This window comes from Chelonoidis abingdonii, chromosome 4 (assembly GCF_003597395.2).
Source record: "Chelonoidis abingdonii isolate Lonesome George chromosome 4, CheloAbing_2.0, whole genome shotgun sequence".
NCBI lineage: Eukaryota > Metazoa > Chordata > Testudines > Testudinidae > Chelonoidis > Chelonoidis abingdonii.
Genome location: NC_133772.1, coordinates 3478819 through 3487735, shown reverse-complemented (window position 1 = coordinate 3487735; position 8917 = coordinate 3478819). Strand labels below are relative to the sequence as shown.

At 51.4% G+C, this 8917-nt stretch overlaps 1 pseudogene; it reads left to right on the top strand.

Moving 5' to 3' along the window:
- The first annotated feature begins 1567 nt into the window (after nt 1-1567).
- On the top strand, nt 1568-5567 carry LOC142046701 (olfactory receptor 5AR1-like; annotated as a pseudogene).
- The last annotated feature ends 3350 nt before the right edge of the window (nt 5568-8917 follow it).

The following is an 8917-nucleotide window of genomic DNA, read 5'->3' as shown; positions in this document are numbered from 1 at the left end:
GGTTTCATGGTATTTTAACACAGGGTAAGCGGTGACCAGAGGGCAAGTGCTGAAAAATCGGGATGGGGTGGGGGGTTTCATAGGAGCCTACAGAAGAAAAGCCCCCAAAATCGGTACTGTCCCTATAAAATCGGGAACATCTGGTCATTCCTAACACAGATAGTACACGATATTTCTGTAGCTCTGGAACATGTCCCATCTCTAATGGAAAGCAGGTGGGAAATACAGAGAGAACATTCCCTAGGAGTGTCCTTTGATGTATTATGTTCATATGTACAGAGAGGTAGCTGTGTTATGTCTGGGATCTGTAAAAGCAGCAAAGAATCCTGTGGCACTTATAGACTAGCAGACAGTTTTGGAGCATGGAGCTTTGTGGGTGAATACCCACTTCGTCAGATGCATGTAGTGGAAATTTCCAGGGGCAGGGTTATATATTGCAAGCAAGCTAGAGTAATATGAGGTTAATTTCAATCAGGGAGGATGAGGCCTGTTCTAGCAGTTGAGGTGGGGTGAAAACCAAGGGAGTGGAAAACTTTGGTTCTGTAGTTGGCAAGCCATTCACAGTCTTTGTTTAATCCTGAGCTGATGGTATCAAATTTGCAGATGAAACTGAAGCTCAGCAGTTTCTCTTTGAAAGTCTGGTCCTGTAAAGTTTTTTTGCTGAAGGATGTTCATATGTTCATATGCTGTTTCACAGTGTCACGGAGTCCCCGGCGATGCTCTGGAACTGGCTTCCCCACTAAGCCAGGTCAGGACTTGGGGAGCCTCCTCTCCCTTGGAGCAGACTTGTTCACGGGCAAGAAGCTCACACGTCTTCACCTCCTGGGTCTCTCCTTGGAGCATTTCAGCATCCTCTGCCCTCCGTGTGCTTCCCACAGCGGAGCCAACCCAGCGTGGGGTCCTGGGGAAGCCACATCAGGTGTCTGCCACCCCCACTTTGCAGTCAGACGTGACTCTTTAGCCAGCAAAACAGAGGTTATTTCGATGACGAGGAACAGGGTCTAAAACAGAGCTTGTAGATACAGCTAACCAGACCCCCTCGGCGCCGGTCCATTCTGATGGGGGGCAGTGAGACCCAGACCCCTAGGTCATGCACTTTCACTTCCTCGTCCCCAGCAGGCAAAGCTCCAGACTACCCACCCCCTGCCAGCGCCTCCCTCTCTGCTCAGCTCCTCTTTCCTGGGCAGGAGCGTCACTTCTGGATCCTTTGTCTCCAACACCTTCAGTTGGCACCTTTTGCAGCAGGAGAAGGGCCGCTAGGGCCATCAGTGAGTGCTAGTCGAGACATGGAGTGCCAGGCATTTAGGTGCACTGGCCTTTGCTCTGCAGCAATCACACACCCTGTTTATGCCACCACCTCAGACACTTAAGACTACTGCTAGGGGACACTGAGGCACCAACACAGTGTATTCAGAGCATACTATAAGAACAGTCCCAGTTCGTCACACACACAAGAACAATCACACAGGGTTATAAGGGATCTGCACTCAGTACTTTATTGGCCTGTGATTACATTGTAATCTTTATTTTTTTTTTCAACAGCTAGAGGAGAGCGTTTCTGGAATAAATGGCAGAGAGAAACCACACCATGGTGACCGAATTCATTTTTCATAGGATCACAGATCATCCAGAGCTACAGATCCCCCTCTTTATGTTGTTCCTAGTCATGTATGTGGTCAGACCTGATGGGGAATCTTGGGATGATAGCGTTAATCATGGTTGAAACCCAGCTTCATACCCCCATGTACTTTTTCCTAAGCCAGATGTCCATTGTAGATATTGGCTATTCACTGCCATAGCTCCCAGGTTACTAATGACCTTTGTAGCAGAGACTTTACCATTCCTTTGAGTGAGTGTGCAGCACAACTATTCTCTTCATCTGTTTCTTTTGTGTGACCAACGAATGTTGCCTCCTGGCTGTTGATTGCATATGACGTCGTTTCAAAGCTATCTGTAATCCTCTGCTATACAGAGCCATTATGTCCAAGAGACACTGTCGTCCTGTTTGTGGCTGGGTACATATGTATGTGGCTCTGTGAATTCAGTTGTGTGCAAACTCTATTATATTCAGTCTGTCCTTCTGCAGTTCCAATGTTGTCAACCATTTCTTCTGTGATGTGCCCCCTATGCTGAAGCTGTCCTGCTCTGAAACCCATGTCACTGACCTTGTACTTTTCACTTTTCTCTACTGTAATTGTGACTGACTAGTTTCCTAGGTGTTCTAATCTCCTACATGTGCATCCTTGTGGCCATTCTCAGGACTCCGTTCTGCCAAGGGGAGACACAAAACCTTTTTCCACCTGTGCCTCGCACCTGACAGTCATCACTATGTTTTATGGGACACTTATATGTATATATCTTAAGACCCAGTTCTAGCTACGTGATGGACCAAGACAAGGTTACCTCTGTGTTTTATGCTCATTGTGATCCCCATGTTGAACCCCTGATCTACAGACCTGAGAAACAAGGAGGTAAATGATGCTTTAAAAAGGATGATATACAGGAAGAATTTTTTTTGGTAATATAATCATCATTATATTTTAACCAATAAACAGCAGATGGAAGAAGAGTGAGTTCTCTGTATCATTATCCTTATTTCTATGACTCAGCCAATCCATGTGATGTACAGAACATAGATATAATGTAACACAGTCAAATACAATATTAGAAATTGGTGTCTTTAAGATTCATGAAATGAGGGTCTGTGACACTAGTGTAGAATCGGCAAGATGCTCTGACATTTGGCTTAAAGGACATTGCTGTTGCCTTTTATGCTTTTAGGCGAGGTTGGAGTTCGGTGAGAGGATGAGAAGACCGTATGTATCCTTCATGAGAGTTCTGAGATTTCATCAGTGGAGGGCACTGTTAAACATACAGAAAAGAACCAGAACACAGGTAATGCTTATCAAAGCTCAGCTTAGGGAGATAGTCATGTTATCAGAATGTGTAATGATAAATTCCGCAGAAAAAGTCCTCTATGGTGAGCTTAGGGACTTAGTCTGAATAATGCAAAGTTGACCTTTATCATGCAGAACTAGCCTGCACCAAATCAGAGCATCTTTTCTCATCACGCTGGCAGCGTGCCGACATAAGAAGATGTTGTTTTACTCTTGAGTTCTCAACATAGGAGGTTGTTTCCAGTCATCACAACCTGCTCCCTGTTTTCATGGTTAGATGGAAGGGGAGCATCCCAAAAACTTAATAGGGATCTCAAACCCTATTTCTGTTTAACGTGGGGTCACAGGCCAGAGAATTCTGAGAACCACTGGTTGAAAACTGTTGCCGTTTTATGTAGGGGTTTTATTTATTTATTTATCTTCTCTCCAACCCCATGAAAGAGTTTCTCTGGCAATCCTAAAATTATATCAATGGTCTGCTTTTTTTTGGCTTTTTTTGGACTTTGTAAACATTGGGACAAGTTCATCCCTGAAGTAACTCCCTTGAGAATGATATGGGGACAGATCAAGAACGAATGTCGTCCAATCAATTTATAAAGCTGTATGATTGTGATGTACCAGTACTCATTATGAAGTCGTAGTGTGATGGGCCTATCAAATATCATAGCACTAGCAAGCTTGCTCACACACTGTGACATTTGAATATTCATACTGGATATGCGCTGGTTTGTCCAGGGAAGTTTTGTCTGAACATCGATCGCTTAAAACCTCTCTTGTTCTCCTAGGAATACTGCTTATGATTTTTCCATATATGTGCAAAATGGCATGGAGCTATAGTGCCATGACATAAAGGACTTCAAAGTTACTCTATTGATTAACATTGTGATGTTCTTAAACTGGCAATATGTGTGTGGGCCAAAGTCATTTTGCTTCCACTGCTATTTTCCTTTCAACACTTTAATACAGGATTGGAAACCCCACAGTGCAATCGACAACTGCCCATGAGCAAATACACATTTTAAATGAGTAGTTAGACATCCAGTTCCCTGGACAACTCCCTGGAATGGGAGTTTGATGCCTTTTGAATATCTCCACTTAAACTCCTGCAGTCTGAACCAATATTGACTGAAGTCAATCAGAGCCTTTTCATTGGCTTCAATGAGCTTTGGATTTGTTCCTTGTTGGGGGTGTTTGAAAATTTTCCATCTAAACTTTCTGTTGATGGGAAAGAAAAGGAGTGGTTGCCTGGTAGGGGTATCTGGTCATCGGAAGAGGCTGATCATGAGGTCACCTGACAGAGGGTAAGATGGTTATAAAAGGGCAGAAGCTGCCCTATTTGGGTTCTACGTGGCCATGTTTGACCACCTAGATCTGAGAGGAGCTGCATGTAGGAGCTAGATGAGGAGAGGGAGGAGCAGTCTGTCTGAACACAGATGGATACCCTAGAGGACGCCCAAGGAAAGGATGAGCTAGTGAGGTCCATTGAAGTTAGGATGTGTGTCCTTTTCTAAACAAGCTTGTGCTTTTTTAGTGAAGCATTAGCTCTACAGTGTTAGATTCTGGTTCAGAGTGTCCCTCTCTGTATTACATTCTTTACACATACTGTGTGGCCCTGGGGGGGAGTTCGGCTGTAACCCAGAAGGCTCATGCTGTTCTTTTGGAATTCTAGGACAGGGGGTGTTTAAGCTACGGCAGAGTCTGAATAGTCATCCCTGAGCCCAGGGACTAGGCAGTTAGATAGCAGGTTCTGGCTCTCCAGAAAGGGTGTAGGCGCTCTGCCTAGCACCCTGATTGTGTGCCTAGGAACCCCGAGACTGCAGCAGTGACTGGCTCCATTCAGTCTCTGGCAGCTTAAACATCTGGGGGTCCAAGCTGGGATTCCCCTCAATACCAGCTGGTGGGTATCCAGCAAGGGGAGCTGAAGGGGGTCTGTGACAAATGCTCCCTTTTGCCAGTGTTCTTTGCAGCCTCACGGTCATTCCTGAACCAGAGAGACTGAATTCTCAAGATGAACAGGCTTGGATTCCATATATATATATATAGAAAAAGCCACAGAATACAATTAAAACAAAGGAAATCAGAGCTATGACAGAGAATTCACTATTCATCTATCACTTGTTTATTGATAAGCACAAATCCCAATTATTATATTAACTGAGAACAAACCTTCCTGTTTATCATCCTTCTAAAGGTGTCCTTCACCTCCTTGTTCCTCAGGCTGTAGATCAGGGGGTTCAGCATGGGAATTATGAGGATATAAAACACAGAGATGATCTTGTCTGGGTCTGTGGTGTAGCCGGAACTGGGTCGTAAATACATGAAGATCACAGTCCCGTAGAAAATTGTGACGGCTGTCAGGTGGGAGGCGCAGGTGGAGAAGGTTTTGTATCTGCCCTTGGCAGAGTGNTTTGTCTAATTCCCGCTCTTTTATCTGTATAAATAAGACTGTTTGGGTGTTGCATGGCCACTCACATTATCTGGGTGTTATTGTTGGAGCGCTGCGCTAATAAAACAGAGTGGTCTGACAAATTGTGAGTCCTGATTCTAACTTTGACACTGGGGTCCCAGAGTCTGGCGGATGAGCGTCTGGCCGCAGCCAGAGTCGATCAATGCCTGGGTGGCATGGTCCCCGACAATTACTGGAACCGTAAACTTGGGAGCCTGTGGTAGCCGAGCCCTGGTATCCCCTGCACAGACCTGCCCGAAGCTGCAATCCATTTCTGTGCAGTCCCGCTGCAAGTGTCCAGACTTTCCACAACAGAAACAGGGTCCGAGTTCAGGGTGACCGCCCCGGGAGGGAGCTCCCCTCAGACTCCTAGGGGGACTCTGGAGGACCCTCGCAGCCCCTGACACAGGGGCCGCCAGTCTGGGCAGGGGGGCAGGATCCAGACGTCATGGAGACGCTGGGCGGATGTCCTGCCCGCGGCCAAGGCTCCATGGCCCGGTCAGGGCGTCTCCTTTTTGGTCCAAGTTCGAGCGTTCGGGCCCGGGGTTTTGAGGTCGGAAGGCGGGTCCCATGGGCGTTTTGGCCACAAAAAAGTCTTCCATCAGCTAGACGGCCGCGGCCAACGTCGCCAGCTGATGGCGGAGCACCCAGGCCCATCCTTGGGCCAGTAGGGTGTGCACAAACTGTTCCAGGATGACTTGTTCCATGACCTCCTCTGCCATCCTCGTTTCTGGCTGTAGCCATAGTCTACATGCCTCCCTCAGGGCTTGTGCCACTAGCTGAGGTCGGGTGCCCGAGGGATACGTCTGGCTCTGGAACCGTTGCCGAAAAGTCTCAGGGCTGACATCTAAGGCATCCAAGATCGCGGCCTTGACTTGGCTATAATCCCTGCCTCTTCTGTCGCCAGTCTCCGGTATGCCGTTTGGGCCGTCCCGGTTAGATACGGGGCCAAAAGGGTGGCCCATTGGTCCTGGGGCTACCTAGCGACCAGTGCCACCCGTTCGAACGTTACCAGGAATGCCTCAGGGTCATCGTCAGGGCACATCTTGGTTAGTCGCACTAGGGCGGCAGGGCGTGGTGCCCCAACCCCATCCCCTGGTGGCAGTTCTACGGGATGCGGTAACGCTGTCACCAGCTGTTGCAGCTGGGCTCCGAGCTGCTGAATGAGCTGCTGCTGCTGCTGCTGCTGGAGTTGAGTGGCATGCTGCTGCTGCTGCTGGAGTTCGGTGGCATCCCGCTGTTGCTGCTGTTGGAGTTGGGCAGCTGCCTGGTGCTGCTGCTGCTGTAGCTGGGTGGCCTGCTGCCACTCCTGACTCTCCGTCAGCAGCTTAAACAAACGGTCCATCTCCATGGTTCTCGGGGGGGGGGGGGTAGATCTCCCCGTCTGACCCCTTCTCACAGGGGCCAAGGAGTCAGATCCCCACTTCTCGTACCACATGTACATGAGTTCGCTGGGGCTCGACCCTCTCCAGCGCGGAGGGGAGCCACGCCGGCTCACTACACACCGATGGGTCCGAGGAAACAGTCCGGCCAGGGCTCTCCCTCGGTAGCCCTTGCGGTAGCCGGCTGCACGGGGGTTACGTCTGGCCCCGGCTCTGGTGGGGCAACACCCACTGGGTCAGGAGGCTCAGGCCCTCGGGGAGGGTTGGGCCATAATAACAGTTATGAGCCCCAGCCCTAGGTCAGGGCGGGGCAGCAACCACTGAGGCAGGAGTGCTCAGGCCCGTAGGCAGGGCTGAGCAACAGCAAGAGGCTTCGGCCTCCTCAGGCCGAGGGGAGGAGGAGCCTGCCACCCAGGAATGGTGGCAGGGGGCATGCAGCCCCCCCCAACTCCACTGCGTCCCAGCCCGGGGCCCTAGCAGCTGCTGACGATCCGCTGCTTAGTCAGTGGGGATCCTGGCTGCAACACACTGACACAGGCTCCGGTAATGCTGCAGCCAGACTGGGGTCGGCTGCCCCTGGGCTACTTCCGTACTCCCCCTCGGGCCCTACCTGGATCCTGACGTCGGCCTTGCTGGGGTCCAGGAGCATGGGTTCATCACAGCCGGGGCCGGGTGGCAGGTCGGGCAACTCCTCCGGGTAACTGGCCCAGGGTAGCTCCGGTGGCTCCTCCGGGTTGCAGGTGCAGAGTAGATCCAGCGGCTCCTCCGGGTAGCGGGCGCGGGGTAGCTCTGGCAGCTCCTCCGGGTAGCGGGCGTGGGGTAGCTCTGGCAGCTCCTCCGGGTAGTGGCCGCAGGGTAGCTCTGGCCAGTCTGGGCAGCTGCCTTGGGCCACAGAAGCTTCCCAGTCTCGAGCTCCCCTAGGGGCATCTGCTCTTTCCGGCGGCTGGAGCCCCTCTGAGATCTGAGGGCCGACCTTTATAGTTTCGGGTCGCTGCCTGACCCTTTGGGGGTCAGGCTCAGAGCTCCCTAGTTCCGCCCACTCTGGCCTCCAGCTGGGCTCTTCCTCCTCCAGGGAGGAGGGGGGCCACACCGGCTCACTACAGGCATCAAGCCGTGGGGGGGCAGCCTGCCGGTCGCTGTGAGGGCAGCAGTCAGGCTGCCTTCGGTGGCATGCCTGTGGGAGGTCCGCCAGTCCCGTGGCTTCGGTGGTGATTCAGTGGCAGGGATGCTGAAAGTGCGGCACTGGAGGACCTCCTACAGGCATGCCGCCGAATCCATGTTACCAGCAGACCTCCCCCAGGTGCGCTGCCAAAAGCCGCCTGCCTGCCGTGTTTGGGGTGGCAAAATACATAGAGCCGTCCTGGCCTCTGGCATAAGGTATTTTGTGTTTCCTTGTGTGAGTGTAGACACAAAGCCATCCTTTCTCTGTGAGGATGGCTCACGAAAAAATATAAAATATACTTTCAACGCAGATGGTGACCTATCTGTCAAGGGTAGAGAGATTTTTTGTAAACTAGTTTTACCTGCAGCTCCATTAGTGGTGCTGTGTCTGGGGATCATTGGCTCAGGTAGCTCCATGAGTTGTTTAACTTCTCTGTATCTTTATGAACAAAGGGAATTGCCCTGGTTATGCCATATGCTGGGATCCCTCCTATGAGGGTAGAGTGGCTATAGTCATGGACATCTCTAGCTTTTTTGCTGCCCAAGCATGGCAGCCAGGCTGCCTCTGGCGATATGCCTGTGGGACATCCCCAGTCCTGCGGATTCACCAGCATGCCTGTGGGAGGTCCGCCAGTCTCTTGGATTCAGCGTACCTGCCATCAAATTGCTGCCGAATCCGTGGGACCGGCGGACCTCCCACAGGCAAGCTGCCGAAGGCTGCCTGACTGCCGCCCTTGCAGGGACCGGTAGGGCACCCCCTGTGGCTTGCCACCCCAGGTACCTGCGTGGAGCGCTGGTGCCTGGAGCCGCTGCTGGCTGTAGTGGGGATTCTCTAGGGTTCAGCCCCATTATGTGAAAGTTGTGGTTAGAGCTGGACCCCAGACTTCACTACCCTGCGGCCAGGGCTGCTGCAAGGATGTTTCATGCCTTAGGCGAAACTTCCACCTTGTGCCCACCCCTATCCCAGAGCCCCCACCCTGAGATGCCCCCCCATGGCAGCTCCCCCCTCCGCCCTGAGGCGCCCCCCCNTG